Source organism: Pimephales promelas, chromosome 1 (genome assembly GCF_988280905.1).
Source record: "Pimephales promelas chromosome 1, fPimPro1.hap1.1, whole genome shotgun sequence".
Taxonomy (NCBI): Eukaryota; Metazoa; Chordata; class Actinopteri; order Cypriniformes; family Leuciscidae; genus Pimephales; species Pimephales promelas.
This window is the reverse complement of record NC_142769.1, coordinates 6139280-6159702: the sequence shown is the minus strand read 5'-3', so window position 1 is coordinate 6159702 and position 20423 is coordinate 6139280. Positions and strand designations below refer to the sequence as shown.

Sequence of the window (20423 nt, the reverse complement as noted above, 5' to 3'; positions counted from 1 at the left end):
TGCGCGCATGTATAATGAATATTTTCACACTTGACCTCTCTCATTGTGAGAATATGGCGTGTTCGTCACATTTACATCTGGTCACCAGGAGTCTTCTCTTGAGTGACGGATAACATCTGGGAAGTCTGTAGCTATCACAGAATACATGCGCCCTATCTGTTCCTCCCTCCCCTTATACACACTCACTCTTTTCCCTTCTCCCTTTGCGTTATTCGGCTCATCCATGAATGTATCCCTCCGTTATTGATTTCCCATTAACCCCTTCCAATCTGGGAGGATCTAGGCGGATTGACGCGTAAACACCCATTTTATTGATTAGCCATACGTCACTCATTTTAAATTCTCATTTTGACTTCTTGTTTAGCCCTGTCTACTTGCTTAGTATATTTCTTCCACTCACAGGCCTGTGGTGTATTGGTCTCAATGCTTTTGTCGCCACAGTAAAAAGCTTTGCTCATGAGCGCAGTGGCTCAACACATCTGAAGCAGCCCTAACCAGCAGGCTATGGTTCTGATGGGCCCTTTTTGTACGATTAAATATTCCTTTGCTTTTCGTATGTTGTTTGATGCCCCAAGTTTTCTCTGTTAAATATTACTCTCGCCTTCTCATTGATTTCTCAGTTTTTTTTTCTCCACCTCCTTTCCCATCTCTCTCCACCCCTCCTGCTGTTTCTGACAAGTGCTTGCTAATGCTCAAGTAGCACAGTGCCTCTAGGTCACACATGTAGACGTGCATCAGAACTAAAGACACGTAGTGTTCCCATTTGAATTGACAATTCCCTGACAGAAGGTCTATGATCATCCAATGGGCTGAGCCATTCTCTGACATCCATCTTGAGAAAGTGCTGCACGGACCTTAACTTGGGCAAAGATGGAAAGTGAGCCATTGTGTTATAATATGTGGCATAAGAATAGACTCGCATGCAGACTCTTGTTTTCTAAGGGGTTTTAAATCAAGGATCTGTCAGCTACGTATACTCCTGTGTCATTTTCGGTTGAAGTGGGTGGAAATGCGTGCATTTCAGCTTTCTCATGTATGTAAAGTGGGGTCTAATCTTTCTTTCTATTTAAAAAAAATAATAACAATAATTTGTGACATCGAACAAAGAAGTAAATTGAACAAAATTCCATTGAAGCAAGATGTGAGAATGTGATTTTATGTGGTTTGAATGTGGAATGTGGTTTTATACAATCTCGTGAATTTCATGCAGCTTGAGAGCTATGGAAATTCCAACCCGATCTCACGGCAATTCGTACTTATTTTATGAGGTGGCTATTTTGTACAAATTCTTGCTCAATTATATGTATTTTACGAGTTGCTTAATTCGCTACGTGCACAAGCGTCGTGACGAACTTCCGCTGTTGTCAGAAGCCGGCTTATCAGTTTCCGGTTTACATGCGCGTCGCCCAAAATGTCTGTTTATACTTGTTTTTGTTATTTTTAAATGCAGACTGTTCGTTAATTTTTGTGATAATTGTAATATCAATTGTATTAACTTGCTCTCCTTTCTAATAAAGATCAGGGAACTGATGAACAAAAATTATCAAACAGTCTGCATTTAAAACTAAGAAAACAAGCTTCTATGCTAACGTTACATTAAAAACAAACACGTCGCTAAGTAGCTTAGCCGCTTTCTACTGGCACACCACATTAGATTAAAATACTTTCTCTCGCAGTTGTGCAGATAACTCGATATGTAGAGTTTAAAGCCCTTGTCCCTCTTGCTTATCGGAGCAGGGGAACAGTCATCAACAATGAGATGAACATCGCTGACGCTAATTTTCGGAAGATCCTGGAGACGTCGAGTATAAACAGACATTTTGGGCGACGCGCAAGTAAACCGGAAACTGATAAGCCGGCTTCTGACAATAGCGGAAGTTCGTCACGACTCTTGTGTACGTAGCCTGTTCGTATGAATTACCTACCCCTGACCCCGCCCCTAAACCTACCTGTCACTGGGGTTTAGACTAATCGTACGAGTGATGTCGTACGAAATCGTATGAATTAGTCACCTCGTAAAATACTATGAATTGGTCGTGAGATAGTTGGAAATTCTGACATTCATGACCAACTTTTTACCCATTTACATTTTTTATTCAATCTTTAATGTTGATGTCATATGTATGGAAGCTTGTTTCCGCCACAGAATGAAGAATAAAAAAGGTAATTGCGACTTTTTATCTCACAATTCAGACTTTTTTTCTCACAATTGCGAGTTTACATCTTGCAATTCTGACTTTATTTCTCAGAATCGCAAGATGTAAAGTCAGAATTGCAAGATATAAAGTCAGAATTGCGTGATATAAAGTCACAATTGCGAGATATAAAGTCACAATTGAGAGATATAAAGTCAGAATTGCGTGATTAAAAGTTGCAATTGTGTGTTATAAAGTCACAATTGCGAGATATAAAGTCAGAATTGCATGTTAAAAAGTCCGAATTGCGAGATATAAAGTCAGAATTGTGAGATTTAAACTATTCTGAGGGGGAAGGAATTGGCCTGATAACTCGCAATTGTGAGTTTATCTCACAATTCTTAGAAAAGATGTCAGAATTTCGACATATAAACTCGCAATTATGTGTTATAAAGTCAGAATTGCGAGATGTAAAGTCACAATTGAGAGATATAAAGTCAGAATTGCGTGATATAAAGTCACAATTGCGACATATAAAGTCACAATTGAGAGATATAAAGTCAGAATTGCGTGATAAAAAGTTGCAATTGTGTGATATAATAAAGTCACAATTGCGAGATATAAAGTCAGAATTGCCAGATATAAAGTCAGAATTGTAAGATTTAAACTATTCTGAGGGGGAAGGAATTGGCCTGATAACTCGCAATTGTGAGTTTATCTCACAATTCTGAGAAAAGATGTCAGAATTTCGACATATAAACTCGCAATTATGTGTTATAAAGTCAGAATTGCGAGATGTAAAGTCACAATTGTGTGAAAAAAAAGTCAGAATTGTGAGATAAAAAGTCACACTTCTGTCTTTTTTTCTCAGAATTGCGACTTTATATCACGCAATTCGAACTTTATATCTCACAATTCTGACTTTATATCTTGCAATTGTGAGATAAAAAGTCGCAATTATTTTTTTAATTTTTTTTATTCAGAGGTGGAAACAAGCTTCCATAAATATGTCATATAAAAATGAAGGAAAAATTGTGTCATTTATAAAAATGTAAAATTCAGCACTTTTGGAGCCCTCTGGTATATGACCATGCGGGAGTGTTTGTGGAAAGCAGCAGTTTGCATGTGTTTAGAGTCTGAAACAGCGCAGTGTATGTTTTGCTCGTATATTTATTCCTGTTATATCGAATGCGCGATGGTGCTTTTCTGTTTGTCTGGGAAGCACACGAGAGAGAAAAAGCGAGACGCAGAGAGCAAGTATATTTGATTGAGGCACGGCGCGCATGTACCGGTCCAGCCGTCTGATGTACAAAGAGCCCAGAAGAAGGAGGTTCACAGCTGTTTGTAGACTATACGGACAGGAAAGGTCAATGTCGTAATGCGGCACGTTCCTGTAACGCGTTTTCATTTCTCCCCTTTCCAAAGAGCTCCCTTCGGTAGCACTGGTGCATTTAAATTACTGTTCTTGCCTGGAGAAGAATGGTTCAAGGCAAGCATAACCCCATTGTATTCTTTGATAAACTCTGTAAAATGCACAGTATAAGCTGGGGGAAGCAGCATGGTTTAAGGGCACAATTGCCGTGCAAATTTACCATGGAAAGTTCCGCCACCCTTCCTCTGCCAAAGTGAGAAAGGAAAAGAGAAGGATCGAGAGAGAAGGGTCTGACTGTTATCTGTAGATGCAGGGCAGAGAAGATTGTCTTTGTGTTTGTCATCTCGCTATGGGGGCTCAGCTGTAAAGGAACAATAGTGCTCTAATCCCAGCTCTGATGCCAGATTAATATTCAAGCCCACCAAAATATTAATTCCAGCCAAGAGCAGCGCATGCAAAATAATGTCAAAACACTCAAACAAATAAAGACAACAACGAATCGAGAACACACAAGGAAAACTATCCGGCTTGCTTCAGCGGTGTCCGCACACACGCACACATCTCCGCATAGAATTCGTCGTTAATCTTCATAATAATTTCATTTTCAAAGCGGACTATTTGAGGTGTGCTATGTTGTTTTTCGCAGATTGTCTCCACTTAGCCAGGGGTTTTATTCTAGGATTTGAATATTTACAATTTGAAATAATGGAGGTTGTAAAAATAAACCCTGCTTTATTCTCTGTAATCCAAAAAGCTCGAAATTGCCTCCCAACTTCAAAGACAGTCCTGGAGTTGTCGGCCTTTAATATGATTTGATACAAAAGTGTTGCAGACACAGAGAGTGTCCGTTATCTAATTTTGTCAATGTTACCAGTGGCCTCTAGCCGCATTGTGGATGAAAGATCCTGTTTACACCTGGTATTAAGATGAGTTTCTGTCGATCGGATCACAAGTAGGCGAAAGAGACACATTCCCTTTACACCTCGTCCACTTTCAATCACTTCTGTTCTGATTTCTTTGAGGGAAGGGTCTAAGGGTGGGAAAATGTAGTTTTTTCCCCCCAAAACTTTAGATCTAATGGACGAAATAAGCTCACGTAATTTACAAATGAACGTGCCTGGAGAAGACGGAAAAACACACATAGCGCATTAGCTTTCGTTTTTGCTCTGACAGCTGCAAGACCAGCCAAATGCTGTGAGTGTGTGTTAGAAATCAGAAATCAGAACATTGTGCTTGGTACGTTTTTCATCTTCAAACTAAACTTTAAAGTTTAAATCCCGTCTGGCTAGAGCGCTTCCCAAAAGTTTTAAGCATTAGATCAGTAGGCGGAAAACTGTTCGAATGCATTCAACCACGAGAGTTCACACTAGTGATGGGGACGAGACCGCCTATGCAGAGTCCGAGTCAATGCCAAGTCTTTGAAGGGTCGAGTCTGAGTCGAGACTGAGTGCGTTGGTTTTCGAATACATTCGAGTCTGAGTCTTTGAAGGGTCGAGTCCGAGTCAAGACAGAGTCCGTTGGTTTTCAAATGCATTCGAGTCCGAGTCAAGACCAAGTCTTTCAAGGGTCGAGTCCGAGTCGAAACCGAGTCCATTGGTTTTCAAGTACATTCGAGACCGAGTCTTTGAAGGGTCAAGTCCGGGTCGAGACCGAGTCCGTTGGTTTTCAAATACATTCGAGCCCGAGTAAAGACAGAGTCTTTGAAGGGTCGAGTCCGAGTTGAGACCGAGTCCGTTGATTTTCAAATACATTTGAGTCTGAGTCAAGACCAAGTCTTTGAAGGGTCGAGACCGAGTCTGTTGGTTTTCAAATACATCAGAGTCTGAGTCAAGACCGAGTCTTTGAAGGGTCGAGTCCGAGTCGAGACAGAGTCCGTTGGTTTTCAAATGCATTCGAGTCTGAGTCAAGACCGAGTCTTTGAAGGGTCGAGTCCGAGTCGAGACCGAGTCCGTTGGTTTTCAAATACATTTGAGTCTGAGTCAAGACCGAGTCTTTGAAGGGTCGAGACCGAGTCTGTTGGTTTTCAAATACATTAGAGTCTGAGTCAAGACCGAGTCTTTGAAGGGTCGAGTCCGAGTCGAGACCGAGTCCATTGGTTTTCAAATACATTTGAGTCTGAGTCAAGACCGAGTCTTTGAAGGGTCGAGACCGAGTCTGTTGGTTTTCAAATACATTAGAGTCTGAGTCAAGACCGAGTCTTTGAAGGGTCGAGTCCGAGTCAAGACCGAGTCCGTTGGTTTTCAAATACATTTGAGTCTGAGTCAAGACCGAGTCTTTGAAGGGTCGAGTCCGAGTCAAGACCGAGTCCGTTGGTTTTCAAATACATTTGAGTCTGAGTCAAGACCGAGTCTTTGAAGGGTCGAGTCCGAGTCGAGACAGAGTCTGTTGGTTTTTAAATACATTTGACTCTGAGTCAAGACCGAGTCTTTGAAGGGTCGAGTTCGGTCGAGACCGAATCCGTTGGTTTTCAAGTACATTCGAGTCCGAGTCAAGACCGAGTCTTTAAAGAATCAAGTCCGAGTCGAGACAGAGTCCGTTGGTTTTCAAATACATTTGAGTCTGAGTCAAGACCGAGTCTTTAAAGGGTCGAGTCTTTGAAGGGTCGAGTTTGAGTCGAGACCGAGTCTGTTGGTTTTCAAATGCAGTCAAGACCGAGTCTTTCAAGGGTCGAGGCCGAGTCCATTGGTTTTCAAAAACAGTCGAGTCCGAGTCAAGACCGAGTCTTTGAAGGATCGAGTCCAAGTCGAAACCGAGTCCGTTGGTTTTCAAATACAGTCGAGTCCGAGTCAAGACCGAGTCTTTGAAGGGTCGAGTCTTTGAAGGGTCGAGTTTGAGTCGAGACCGAGTCTGTTGGTTTTCAAGTACATTCAAGTCCAAATCAAGACCGAGTCTTTGAGAAAGCAAGTCCGAGTCGAGATGTTGTCCCGACATATCAGTTTTGATATTCATGATTTAATATCATGAACATAAAAAAAATGCGCTGGAAAAAAAATCTTGAGGACTCGGTCTGAAAATTACGAGTCCTCCTCCCAACTGTGGTCTGAGACCGAGTCAAGACCAAGTCTTTGAAGGGTTGAGACCGAGTCAAGACTGAGTCTTTGAAGGGAAAAAGTCCGAGATGAGGCCGAGAAAGCAGAAATCAGTCTCGAGACCGGTCTTGAGTCCGAGACCAGACTCGAGTACCACATCACTAGTTTCCACTACGAAAGCAATCCGGTCTAATGAGTTTTCGACTACCTCTGGAAGTGGTCGAAAGTGGACTAAATGTTTTAAAATCTGTTTACACCTGTATTTAGCATCGTCCACTTGTGATCCGATAGACCAAAACATCTTAATACCAGGTGTAAACAGGGCCAAAATGTATCTGTGCTCCCAATGGTGGCGTGGATGTAGCAGGGATAGCTGGCAGCGAGGTGATTTCAAATGGGTTGAGATGTGTCAAAAGAAGGTTTCCTCTTGTGACTGACATGTTAAAATGTACACAGGCCGGGAGAAGGTGACAGGTGAAGAGTTTTAGTCACCATCATAGCTTGATAAACAATGATGAACTGCCTCTTTTTTTTCTTTGGCATGAGGGCAAGAACAGGCCAATGAAGCAGAGCCGAGTGATCGGCGTCTGGCGCAGGTTGTCTGGATTGCATGGCTCAAGTATTACTGCTTTAGGATAGGTGCGATCCTTTGTCAGTTAAAGCTCGGTCAATACGCACACACACACACATGCATGTCTCTCAGTCACTAATCCAACAGCAGGGGATGGGTTGTGCTCTGGCCGACAGTGAGATCTTCTGCACAATGATAAGGTCTAATGTGATCTGGGCTAGTTAGATTAATCTCTCACACATGGCACTAAATATGAAGGGTCAGCTTATTTTAATCCTCAAATCTCCCCCACACAGACACATGGACCACTGTCTCACAAACTTCACCAATAATCTCACTCTTAATTCCTTATCTTAAGCCTTTATCTGCCTTTCAAACCAACCAAGGAGTGTTTTCAAATGTGTTTTTGATGGGCTTCATGGTGCACCAAAAAGATGATAAAAAGGCTTTGCTCACAAAAAATGTGCCGTTTTCTTGGCCACCTGATTTTTATGATTATGATTATTTGTGTTTTTAATGAAAAATCTTTTAGTTCAGGAACTTAAAGCTGGAATAGACCTGAGGTTTTTAAACAGGTTTTATTTCATGATCCAGATGGTCATATTACTGAAATTGTTTATTTTGCAATTAATTTTTTTTGTTCATGATTTTTGAGGATGTCACACATCTGATCCATCTGAACATTTTGTATCTGGTTTATATCATTACAAGTGAACAGTGCTATTTTTTTTTTAAAGAAAAGTAAATAAAAATGCAATTAAACATAATATTAAGCAAAAGTCATACACATATCTTCCAAGTGAACCCATAATTAATGCAGTCTGTCATTTATTTTGCATTGATCATGGAAAAAATTGCATTGAAATGGAAAAAAAAAAGTTAATACAATGCAGGAGATTGATTTAATCATCATAAACTCAAAATATTAAGTTATATGAACTATATAAATTATTTAAGTTGATTTGACAAAAGAAAAAAATGTTGTGATTACAAATCATGAAAATATTTTTTTTACAGTGTACCCATGTTAGCATCTACCTAATTTGTCTATTTTATATCAAGTTAGAATAAATGTAACTTGAAAATTAAAAATTTGAACACATTGCCTTTAAGATGAACAAGAAAAGGAATGCGGAGCATATAGTCCCTTTAAATTATTATTTGCTAATCTACTGTAAATGCATTTAGTTGTATTTTGCATTGCAACCCACATTTGGGCTGATCATGAACCTTTAGTTTTAGTAGAAGTAATTTTAGGAAGTAAGTGTGTAACTATATATTCAAAATTTAATGATAAAAATTAGGGCTGTCAAACGATTAATCGCGAGTAATCGCATCCAAAATAAAAGTTTGTGTTTACATAATATTTGTTGGTCAACTGTGTATAATTGTTTTGTATTTTGTATATATATACAAAATATATACACATATATACACACATATATATATATATATATATATATATACACAATATATATACACACACATGCTTGTATATTTAAGAAAAAAAATATTATTTATATATACAATATTAATATTTATATATAATATAAATTATATATACAGTATATACTTGAAAATATTTCTTAAATATATACAAGCATATGTGTGTGTTTATATATATATCAAATAATTATACACAGTGCACCCACATATATTATGTAAACACAAACTTTTATTTTGGATGCGATTAATCACGATTAATCGTTTGACAGCCCTAATAAAAATACGTCATTAAAAAACTGATAAAGTCTGTCCACTGTTCTAAACGTGTCTGGTGGTTAGAGTCCTGATAACACCCAGCCCATAAAATATTATTTGTTTAGTATTATTATTAGGATTTTTTACATTAATAAGAAGTTTTGCGTGATCCAGCTTTCTCTCAAGCAGCCTCGAATAAACCATCACGTGGGTCTTCGGGATCGCATCGCTCATATCTCTTTAAACTGTTGTTGATATCCAGCCGCTGACATGTGACATGTCCTTTAAAGGGAATATCATGAGGGATGTGTCCAAATGTAATTGTCCCCGTTTTCCTTCTGGGGCTTATTTTGGAGCTGTTTTGCTCTTTGTTGCGCTGATTGATTTGTTCCATAACCGATTTAAATTCACACACAACTAAGATAAGAAAGTGCCCAGCTTTTGAGGGAAGTCAAGACAAATTGAGGTCAAAACTTCATTTTGATGCAGTGTCTGAGATACTGTTGGATTCAGGTAGACCACTGGGATTACTGTCTAAAACGGGTTATTGTTTTTTTAAAAAAAAAGAAAAAGACTCGGTTAATTTGTTGTTTTGAAAAACTGTTTTCCTGTCTGAAAGTGTGTCATATGTAGACAGATGCAAGAATATTTATTCAGACACTAAGATTGTATTAGGGTGTTATTGTTTACTTCGTTCCTTCGTAACCCCCTCACAAACACACACTTTTCCAATGGTACAGTTTTCTGCCAAAATCCAACCAACACACATCAATTTGAACAAAGATCGCCCTATTCTGTAGCCTTAATTAGAAGAAAATTGTAAACAGACGCACGCCTTTCTTAAGGGATTATCCATACTTTATGACAGAGCGTTTGAAGTCAGGAAGCTTTCTGAATCAGCATTGCTCAAGTGGGTCTCTTATAGGACATTGTTGTCTTCAATTATTTTCCCCTTATATAAGTGTCTGTATGAAGCCAGGATATCATCTATTATTTAGAGATGCAATCGTTTCTGTTTATCAGGTCTTTTTTTTTTTTTTTTTTTTTAAAGGGGGGTTATCTGTATGCATCACTTTTTTGATTAAACGGAACAAAGCGTAATAAAGCAAGAAGGGTTAAAATGGCTTCTCGTCTCTCCTGCTCCGCAGATTCCCGACCTTTAATGTCATTTAATGCGAGCGATGCCGAGCGAGAAAGAGATCTGAAGAGCAGCTGGCACTGTGATACGCTAACACACAGGGAAACACAAGTTCGGTTACACAAATACACACACGTTTGTACTGAAACCTTTTCAGAAGCGCTCTCCTGCACACTATTGAAGCCGGGTCTACACAGAAGCTGACAGATGCGTAATCTTGCAAACAGTTTAGGCTTATGAGAGTATCTAACACTGATTTGTTGGGGTGATGACTACCGCTGTGTCCCTTTAAATAAACTGGTTTCAAAGAATCCTGGAATTTAATTGGACATTAGATTTTGGTGTTTGTAAGATTGATATCTGATAAGAAAATAAAGGAGATTCTATCATTTACTGACCCTCATGCCATTCTAAACATGTGTGACTGGAACAGAAAGGGAGAAATTACGAATATTGTACTTGTCACTCTATTCCACATAATTTACATTAAATTTACATAGCTGACGCTTTTATCCAAAGCAATTTACAATTGCTATATATATCAGAGGTCGCACGCCTCTGGAGCAACTAGGGGTTAAAGGAGTAGTTCACTTTTTTAAAAAAACTTTTGCTGATAATTTACTCACCCCCATTTCATCCAAGTTGTCATTCTTTCTTCAGTCGAAAAGAAATTAAGGTTTTTGATGAAAACATTCCAGGATTTTTCTCCATATAATGGACTTCAATGGGAACCAAGCGGTTCAAGGTCCAAAAGACGGTTTCAGTGCAAACTGCAAACTGTTCAAAGGGCTTTAAACGATTTCATACGATGAATAAGGGTCTTATCAAGCGAAACAATCGCTCATTTAAAAAAAAAAAATGTTTTATAAGCTGAAATGGTCGCCTTGCTCTGACTCTCCTATTCAAACTCGTTCATCAAAATGAACAAATCTTTTCCCGAGTCAACTCGTTCATTTCGTTCGTTGAATGAACAAAATGACACGAAAAAAGGTTTGTTCATTTTGATGAATGAGTTCGAACAGGAAAGTCATGAACGAGCATCACAGAGCAGAGCAAGACAACCATTTGAGACAACCATCACTTAGACTTTTTCTTTTTTTTTTTAAATGAGCGATCGTTTCGCTTGATAAGCCCCTTATTCATCATCTGAAATCGTTTAAAGCCCTTTGAACAGTTTGCGGTTTGCACTGAAACTGTCTTTTGGACCTTAAACCGATTGGTTCCCATTGAAGTCCATTAAATGGAGAAAAATCCTGGAATGTTTTCATCAAAAACCTAAATTTCTTTTTGACTGAAGAAAGAATGACTTGGATATCTTGGATGACATGGGGGTGAGTAAATTATCAGCAAAAGTTTTATTTTAAAAGTGAACTACTCCGTCTTGCCCTGAGCAAGGCTTGCCCTGGTGTCTCACAGTGGATTCGAACCTGGGTCTCTCACACCAAAGACATGTGTCTTATCCACTGCACTATCAGCACCCCTACATTTGAATTGGCATGCAGTGATGTTCTGAAATGATGAGGCAATTCCTGATAGATTTTTTGTTTATTTTTTTGAAAATCAAATGTAAATTCATGTGCGAGTGACATTTAATGTCAAATTTCCCTGGTTAATTTAGGATTTAGGTGGTCTGTTAAAACTAAATGGGATTAGGGTAGGCAAGAGAGACTGTTGTTTTTTTTTTTTTTTTTTTTTTTGTATTTTTATGTACAGTGCAGTCCATATGTCATGTTCCAATGCTTTGGTGACAAATATGCCATTATTCACCAATAATCACCCATTCCAATGGGCTGTTAACCACTGCAACTGGATCACTGGGTCACTGGGATCCCAGTTTAAGTATCTGATCTGTCTGATTTTCAGAATGGTCTTATGAATTGGATTGAAAAAACTTAACTTTTGTGTTCCAAAGAAGGCAAAAAAATCCACAAGTAAGTAATGCCAGAATGATCAAACATTTCAATTTGGGGATAGTTCACTATGTTTTATCTTACCTCAAGGGCATCCAAGATGTAGGTGTCTTTGTTTCCGCAGTATTTTCAATTTTGCTTTTTTTAGGTCAAACCGTTCTTGTCTGTCAGTCATATAATGGAGGTCTATGGTCACCACCTCAAAGACCATGCACAGAGAAGTCCTAATTAAACATGATTTAATGACTCGTAAATATAAGTACACATTGATGGCCTAAGACACGAAACGAGCGGTTTGTGTGAGAAAACGAACTGTATTTATATGCCTTCAGATCACTTGGACGTGGCTGTGGTTACAAAAGCTAAAAACTATATAAATACTGTTTCGTTTTCTCACACAAACCGCTTGTTTTTAATAAATTCTAATTAATTTTTAAAGTGAACTATCCCTTTAAAGATTTTAGTGTGTGGTCGCTGGTGAAATCCAGTCATTTCAATAGTAATCAACGTGATTGAGAATTTCATGAGGACTAAAGATTCCACCATGCAAATTTTGCATCAGGTTAATTTGGTCATGCAAAAGTTGGTCATGCATTTTTCATTTTTCTCTGTGTTCTCACCAGTCGCAGACACATCCATTGGAGCCTAACTGTCCTTTAGAGACTCTGCTATTGGTGATTAGTGTGGCCTTGACATAAACGACTGGATCAATACCTGATGCAAGCAGTCGGCCAAGGTCACTGCCCCTGCTGTACGGTGACCTGGCTGGGCTCGGTCAACCACTGCCTGATAAATTCAGGGTGACTGACCTTTGCTGACCTAGGCAGTGCATGTCGGACTGACCAGAGAGACTTGGGCTATGCTATCAGGTCTTTGGGGCTGCTTCTATAATGAAGTGTTCAGTATTGCCTTCCTGTCAGTCAGTAATTAAAGGAAGAGATATGAAGCCTTAGATAGGTGTTGAATGGACAAGCAGGCCATTGGCTACAGAATAGCAATGAACAGGCAGCGGAGCAGTAAAGTGACATGTAAACTACTCTGATATGGACTGCTAATGGCTGCCTGGAAGATGGATTAGATGCACCGCCTGAGAGTGCTGAACGCAAACATGCATAGATCTTTAAATCTATGCGACGAGTGCCCGACGTCTAAATAATTTAACAAGAAATGTAAACATTCAATTTAATCAAATTTAAAGAACCTTTAAGAAACTTAAAGGCCATTGCACACTGAGTACGAAATTTTCGTATGCGTTTTTTCGTGTTCGTCAGCTTAAAAATTCGTCCGTATTTATGAAACCTTTGCGGGGAAAAAACGCAAAAATACAAAATGGATTCGTCAAGCAGTGAGGACGATTTTGTTGTCCTCTCTCTTATTGAAAAGAGAAGAGAAAATATTACGTCCATGCAATCCTGAAATTGCGCCGAGAGGAAGCACCTCCTTATCAATGAGTTGCAAATTTATCCCGAGCGATTCAAAATTTACCTCAGAATGTCGGTGGAACAGTTTGATGCTTTGCTTGCGATTCTGGAGCCACATTTTAAAAACAAGACCACCAATTTCCGTGAACCAATCGCTCCTGAACAGAGACTGGCAGTGTGTCTAAAGGTATGGAGACACACACGGCCCAGACAGAACAGCTTTATAGGCTGTTATATATTGTGCCCAAATAATAAATTATCGAATTGGCTGCTCAATCATACCTTATTCGATCCGAAATTTTCATCTGATTGAAAGGGGAGGTTTATTCCTTTCATAATCCAATCGAGAGAAGAGAACATACTTGATCGAATTGAAAACCGAAACTGAAAGCACTGCGCATATGTGCAATGATGTGCGGAACGAGCTCCATAGACCGTAAACGAGCTCCCCTCTGCCCTGAATTGTCATAAAACCTCTAAAAGTGCTGGCTGTGGATGCGAAAAACGCAGAAAATCGAACCCGATCCGAATTTTTTTATGACGGACGAAAGTTTCGGAGGCGGTGTGCAAGCGTGATTGACATAATGTGAGGTCGATTTTTTTTTTTTTTTTTTTTTTAACGTGCGCAAATTTCGTATGCGAATTTCGGACTCAGAGTGCAATGGCCTTAACGCCGCCTTCACACTGGCAGTTGAAATCAGCTCCGATGCGGCTGCGAAACGACCGGAAGTCATTCATTTCCTATGGAGATTCGCAGGACGCATGCGAATGGGTCCGAAACGGGTCCGACCGAGTGCGGTGCGAAGAAAATTGTGTCCGTTGGTCATCCGGATGCGTTCAAAAATTTGAACTCGAAAAACTGCGAAAAGCTACGGACGGTTCTTATCCGACAATTCCAGCGTAAGTTGACCGTTGCTATGGTACTAATAAACAAACCTGAACTATTAACTTTTAATAAAATATATAATGATTTTATAACGATAAGTTGTTATGTCATTTTTTATTTTCATTTCATTTATTTTCACGTTTAAAAGGGCAGTTAATACAATTAAATTGAAGGTAGACATTAAACTATTGACCACTATATCACATTTTTTAGCCGACCTGACATGTCAGCGTCCTCAGCAACTTTCCTCACGCAGCACAACCCTCATCAGAGAGATCATACAGAACTGACAGAATTTTAATCTCTCCGCCATTTTTGTTCTACCCGCGTCCGACGCTTTTCACTGTGTAGTACGACGTCCGTTGGGAACGTATTGCGTATTACGGAGCTGATTTAAACTGCCAGTGTGAAGGCGGCGTAAGACTTGCCAAATTTAAATATAAATGTTCATATATTTATATTGTGGCTTTATATCTCACAATTCTGAGAAAAGAAGTCAGAATTGCGTGATATAATGTCGCAATTGTCGCAAAACATTAATCTCGCAATTTTGACTTTATTTCTCGCAATTTTGAGTTTATATCACGCAATTCTGACTTCTTGCAAATGCGTATTGATATCTTGCAATTCTGACTTTATAACTTTTTTAAACAATTGTGTATTATAATGTCAGAATTGATTCGGAGAGAAAAAAAAAGTTGTGAGATAAAAAGTCGCAAATATCTTTTCCATTGTTTTATTCCGTGGTGAAACAAGCTTCCATAGATTAGACCTGGTCGTGCGCTACACACCTATTTACTGTAGGGCTTTCCCACCGCAGGTGAGGGGAATCCTGGGAATCCCGGCTTCCCAGTCATCCATGCAGCCAGCTGCCACCACCTGAGACCTTGCACATTCCTTCGTCCACTAACTATTTAGTTGTCAGTGATTTGGTTAAGTGGAATTGACTTTTATCTTCACTGTGCTGTGGGGCTGCCAATGGCGATACACATTCCCCCATCCCTCAGCCGCCTGTCTGCTCTCAGCCCGTGTGTCACATCTAGCACATTGCTATTGGCAGCCGAGGAGCGGCTGATCAATAGCCCAGGTCAGGGATGGCCCGCGGCCCTGCTGCGCTGCAGGCTGGGGTATTGATCCAGATCCACTCCGTTCCGCTGCTCCGCCCAGCCCAGCGTAAGGCCACAGTCTGCCCAGTGGAGAAGGTGCGAATGGCCTGAGAGAGCACTGCGTAGGTGCTTTTCAGGATGCATGTGTTTACAACAAACCCATGCGATTGAACTGCTTAGCATCTGAGCACTATTCCAAAAAACGCACATGGGAGTGGAAAGTTCTGCTCGTGATCTACTGATACAGAACATTGCAATGAAATCAACCAAGCAGTGTCTGGTTTGAGACATGCTTTTTGGAGGGGCGGTAAATAATTGTTCAAATACCTGTAAATTGACTAGTAAATCACCTTGCTTGTTTTATCTAAATACTCTCCTCCTATAAATGTTTCGTCTGAAAGAAAAAAAAAACTCCCACGACTGCATATGCAATGAGGTCAGCCGCAAAGATAACCCTGTCCACGCCTGTTGCAGATCTAATTTTTCACTGCGTATCCTGACAGCAGTTTTTAAACGCCAAAAGAGGGTTTGCACTGGAAGCTGTAACTAAATCTGGCACTAAACCAGTACAGTATAAGTTTTTTTATTGCAATCAGACCTTTATCAATATTAATATTAATATTGATCACTTGTTAGAACTATATGTAGAGCTTAATTTCTGTCCCAAAACTCCCGCCAGATACCCAGGCCGCCAAAGATAGGCTGATGCTTTTATTTAAAGGAATTGAGTAGATATACAGACTTAAAGAAATTTAAGGGAATAAAGAAAGGGGAAAAAGGACCAGACCAGAATGACTAGAGTTTGCGCTTAATATTTTAATTTAAGAATATTACTATGTTGAAAAAGGCTCTTGTCACATTCAGATATAATTTAGATGAATCACATAGTTTGTGGTTTGCATCACTGGTTCTTTAACTTTTCTATCATAAAACAATTACGGTATTTTCGGTATGTTTTAGCTTACCTCAAGGGTCTTTCAATTTTGATATGTCATTTAATGGAGGTCTATGGTCACCACCTCAAAGCGCATGCACAGAGAAGTCCAAATTAAACATGATTTAATGACTCATACATGTAAGTACACATTCATGGCCTAAGACAGGAAACGAGCGGTTTGTGTGAGAAAACGAACAGTATTTATATCGTTTTTAACTCTTGTAACCCCAGCCACAAAGCGCCCGCACCCTCAGATCACTTGGTTACAAGAGGTAAAAACGATATAAATACTGTTCGTTTTCTCACACAAATCTTAGGCCATCAATGTGTACTTACATGGACAAATCATTAAATCATGTTTAATCTGGACTTCTCTGTGCATGCTCTTTGAGGTGGTGACCATAGACCTCCATTATATGACTGAAAGACAAGAACGGTTTGACCTAAAAATATCAAAATTGAAACTACTGCGGAAACAAAGACAGCTACATCTTGGATGCCCTTGAGGTAAGCTAAAACATATGCACCTGATGCATCATGTTTGACTTCTGTGAACAGTACAGCCCACCTTCTCACCATCTCAATCTTTCTGACATTGACTATCAATGTTAGACCACTGAGGCATACTAACTTTTTGTCGTCCAGAGTAGCATCAAAAATGTTGAGGTGAACAGTTTGGCCATTTCTAATCATCGGCAGGGACTGGTCCCCCTCCATGCCTAAAGAAGTCACGGCCCTGGCGCAGAGAGACCAGACGTGAGCCGGCGTCGAAAAAAAGTTTAGACCTCCGCACTCCATCCATTTATCATCAATCTCGGAATACCCGTCGCACCTCCTCCTCCTCCTCCGTCCCCTCACAAGTGTGCTTGCCTCGACTCAACTGCTTGTTTTTGTTGCAGTTTTAAGTGCTTCTCCCTGGAGCTCCTCATCAACAACTTAATAAGAGCTCTTGGGAACAATTAAACAGCATCTTTAACCCTGCTCTATCCACAGAGGTAAAAATAATCATAAAAATGTTGCCAAATAGAAGCGACTCCAGGGGGACCGTTCAGAAATCACAGTCTGTCTCCTTCTCTGTCCTTTATTCCCTCAACTGAAGCCCAAGCAGCAAAGGCGAGAGCTGTCAGAGCCACAGCCTATGATAGACACATTTACTCGGCTTTCTATCCCAGCCCCATGTGGCGTTCCCTTTTCCTTTCCCTCCTCCTTTTTTTTCTCTTTCAATGTTGGGACTGACATGTGAATAAATATGTACTGTCTAAGTGGCTTTGTTGTTGTGTATGAGAGATCTTCTGCAGAGTGCACAATTATGCATGTTATTACAGGAATATGTCTTGTTCTGGTTATGGGGGAAATTAAGTTTCTCCGGAAATTTCTCTTTTCTTTTCTTCTTCTTCTTCTTCTTTTATGGAGAGACAGAGCCTGTAATGCCACGAGAGGAAAAATTACTCAAAGAAATGCATTTATTACTTAATACAATCTGGAAAATCATAAGGTTTTGTCCTGGAGCAGTAATAAAAATAATTATATATTAATTTTCTGTTCTCTAAAACAGCTTATTACAGAATTCAAAAGACTTGATAGAAGCCATATTGTTCTGTGTCCTCCCCTCCTGAAAGAGATTTAGCCGGCTCTTTCTGAGGGGGAACGAGCACGCGAAGCGAAAAATCTGCACTCACTTACGGAGCATAACTAACAATGGCCTCACCTCCTCTCGGCTCTGCTTTATAAAAGGCAAAGTGTGTGTTTATACGTCTGTGTTAGAATCTATTAAATCTGTTCCTTGTTTCATCCTTTGTTCGGTTGCATGAAAGAACTTTTGCTGTGAATGCTAATAGCTTGCTTTCATTTCTGATCCCTAGGTGGCGCTATCACTCCGAAAGGATTTTCCACAGACCGTGGATGCTTCAAACCAAATCTCAAAACCGGGTCTCATAGCTTTGAAAAAAAAAAAAACTGGAAATACCTGGAATTACAGGACTACATCATCCCAAGCCCTTGCCAAGGGACTTACTAGTGGTGCCCAGGCACTGGATCTGAAAGCTTTACATTCTTCTTTTTCTTTTGAATAAACCAACAGACCAAAAAACAAAAAGAAGAAGACCTGATAGCTTTAGCACTGGCGATAGATTGCGGCCGTCCGCCTGCCATTGCACCGAACCTGCTGTGACCGCAAGGGTTGTGACCTTTCTGGCGCCCACTTCAAACGGACACTTGAAAAGAAGGACGCTGTCAGAGAGGGCTTCCGAGCGGTGGCGACTGAAACCAAAAACCCCATCAGGTAAGGCTGTGAAGTCACTTCTCTTCCTGCTGGCAACACCCCCAAAGCTCCTCGGGGGCTTTTGAAGCCCAGTCGCCCCCCCTGTGTTCACGCCCACATAGGCTGCTTCTCCTCCATGCTGGGCCTACAGGAGAGCCCACTGTAGATAAAGGCTTCCCGGCTTGAAGACTCAATCACATGTCTGTTGCTGTAGGGTTAGAGGGAATGTGTGCTGATTGAATTTGTTTGGCTCAGGTGTTAAGAAGGTGACTGATTGGTTGATTGATTGATTGATTGATTGATTTGATTGAAAATAAAGAGTTTACAGATATACAAATAGACGTCAACATCATTGGCACTTGCATATTTGCATATTCAACTACTAGGGCTGCCAAACGATTAATCACGATTAATCGCATCCAAAATAAAAGTTTGTTTTTACATAATATATGTGAGTTTAAATAATATATGTGATTTTGTATATATATATAAATACACACACATGCAAGTATATAAGATTTTTTTTATTTATAAATAAAATATTTATATTTATATTAGTTCTGGGCAACGATTAATCGCGATTAATCGCATCCAAAATAAAAGTTTGTGTTTACATAATATATGTGTGTGTACTGCGTATAATTATTTAGTATGTATAAATACACACACATGCATGCATATATTTAAGAAATATGTGCATGTATACAGTATATTTTATATATAATTTATATTATATATAAATACTAACATTTTATATGTAAATAACACATTTTTCTTAAATATATACATGCATGTGTGTATTTATATATACAAAATAATTATACGCAATACACTCACATATATTATGTAAACACAAACTTTTATTTTGGATGCGATTAATCGCGATTAATTGTTGCCCAGCACTAAAATCTATGTACAGTATATACATGGAACTATTTCTTAAATATATACAAGCATGTGTGTGTATTTATATATATCAAATAATTATACACAGTGCACCCACATATCTTATGTAAACACAAACTTTTATTTTGGATGCGATTAATCGCGATTAATCGTTTGACAGCCCGATCAACTACACAATCCAAGTTAGGTTGTGCTACAGGAATATTCCAAAATCCAATTCATACCCTGTCTAATTACTCGCCCTCATTTCGTTCCAAACCCGTACGACTTTCGTTCGTCTTCGGAAACACAAACGAAGATTTGTGAAATCTGAGAGCTTTCTCTGCCTCCGTTGACAAACTACCACTTTAACGCTTTAAAAACGCTTTGATTTGGTTTAATCCAAATTTTCTGAAGAGACTCAATCGGTTTATATGATAAACAGGTTAGGAATTCAGGTTTTTAATCACATAAACTTTTCAGCGAACAAACAGAAGCTCAATCAAATCTGTTAAAATGTAAATACTCACTGTTACTCATACAAGAGAATGTATGATTTTAGTGTGAACAAATTGCTTGCTAACTTGCTAACTTCATTTATGTGAAAAACTAAAATAATACACAAGTCTTGACATAAGAGTTCATGTTTTGTTTTTTACTTTCACATTTCTGCATACTTACATTGAAAATACCTCACTGTAACCTTTTTTGTGGAAGAGTTGAAATGACTTTTTGTGGTTATCAACATATTACCACGATTTATTTATGTGGTTCAGATAACATAATATTTTGAGTTTCTGATGATTAAATCAATCTCCTTCATTGTATTAACTCAATTTTTCCATTTCAATGAACTTCTTTTTTTTAAGTTAAACCAACAATATTTCATTGTTTTTTCTACGTCTATGATTTCTCACCTTGAATCTGAATAGTTTGCCAATCGAATTTCATTTTTAATGTTCCTCTTACCATTTCACCTATATTGTGTATTAGTTGTTGCCTTATGGATTTTTTTTTTCCTGATCTGACCCTTAAAATGACTTTCATTGGTGATTTCGTTTGATTTGAGTAA

General features: G+C 39.1%; 1 protein-coding gene across 2 annotated transcripts in view; it reads left to right on the top strand.

The window, feature by feature from the left end:
• Window positions 1–20423, top strand: part of zfhx3b (zinc finger homeobox 3b) — a 280084-nt gene that overhangs the window by 79164 nt on the left and 180497 nt on the right. For both annotated transcript variants that reach the window (XM_089119634.1, XM_039669717.2), the window contains one exon: window positions 18069–18487. The gene's annotated coding sequence lies outside the window, so the exon portion shown is untranslated. The remainder of the gene's footprint in view (window positions 1–18068; window positions 18488–20423) is intronic.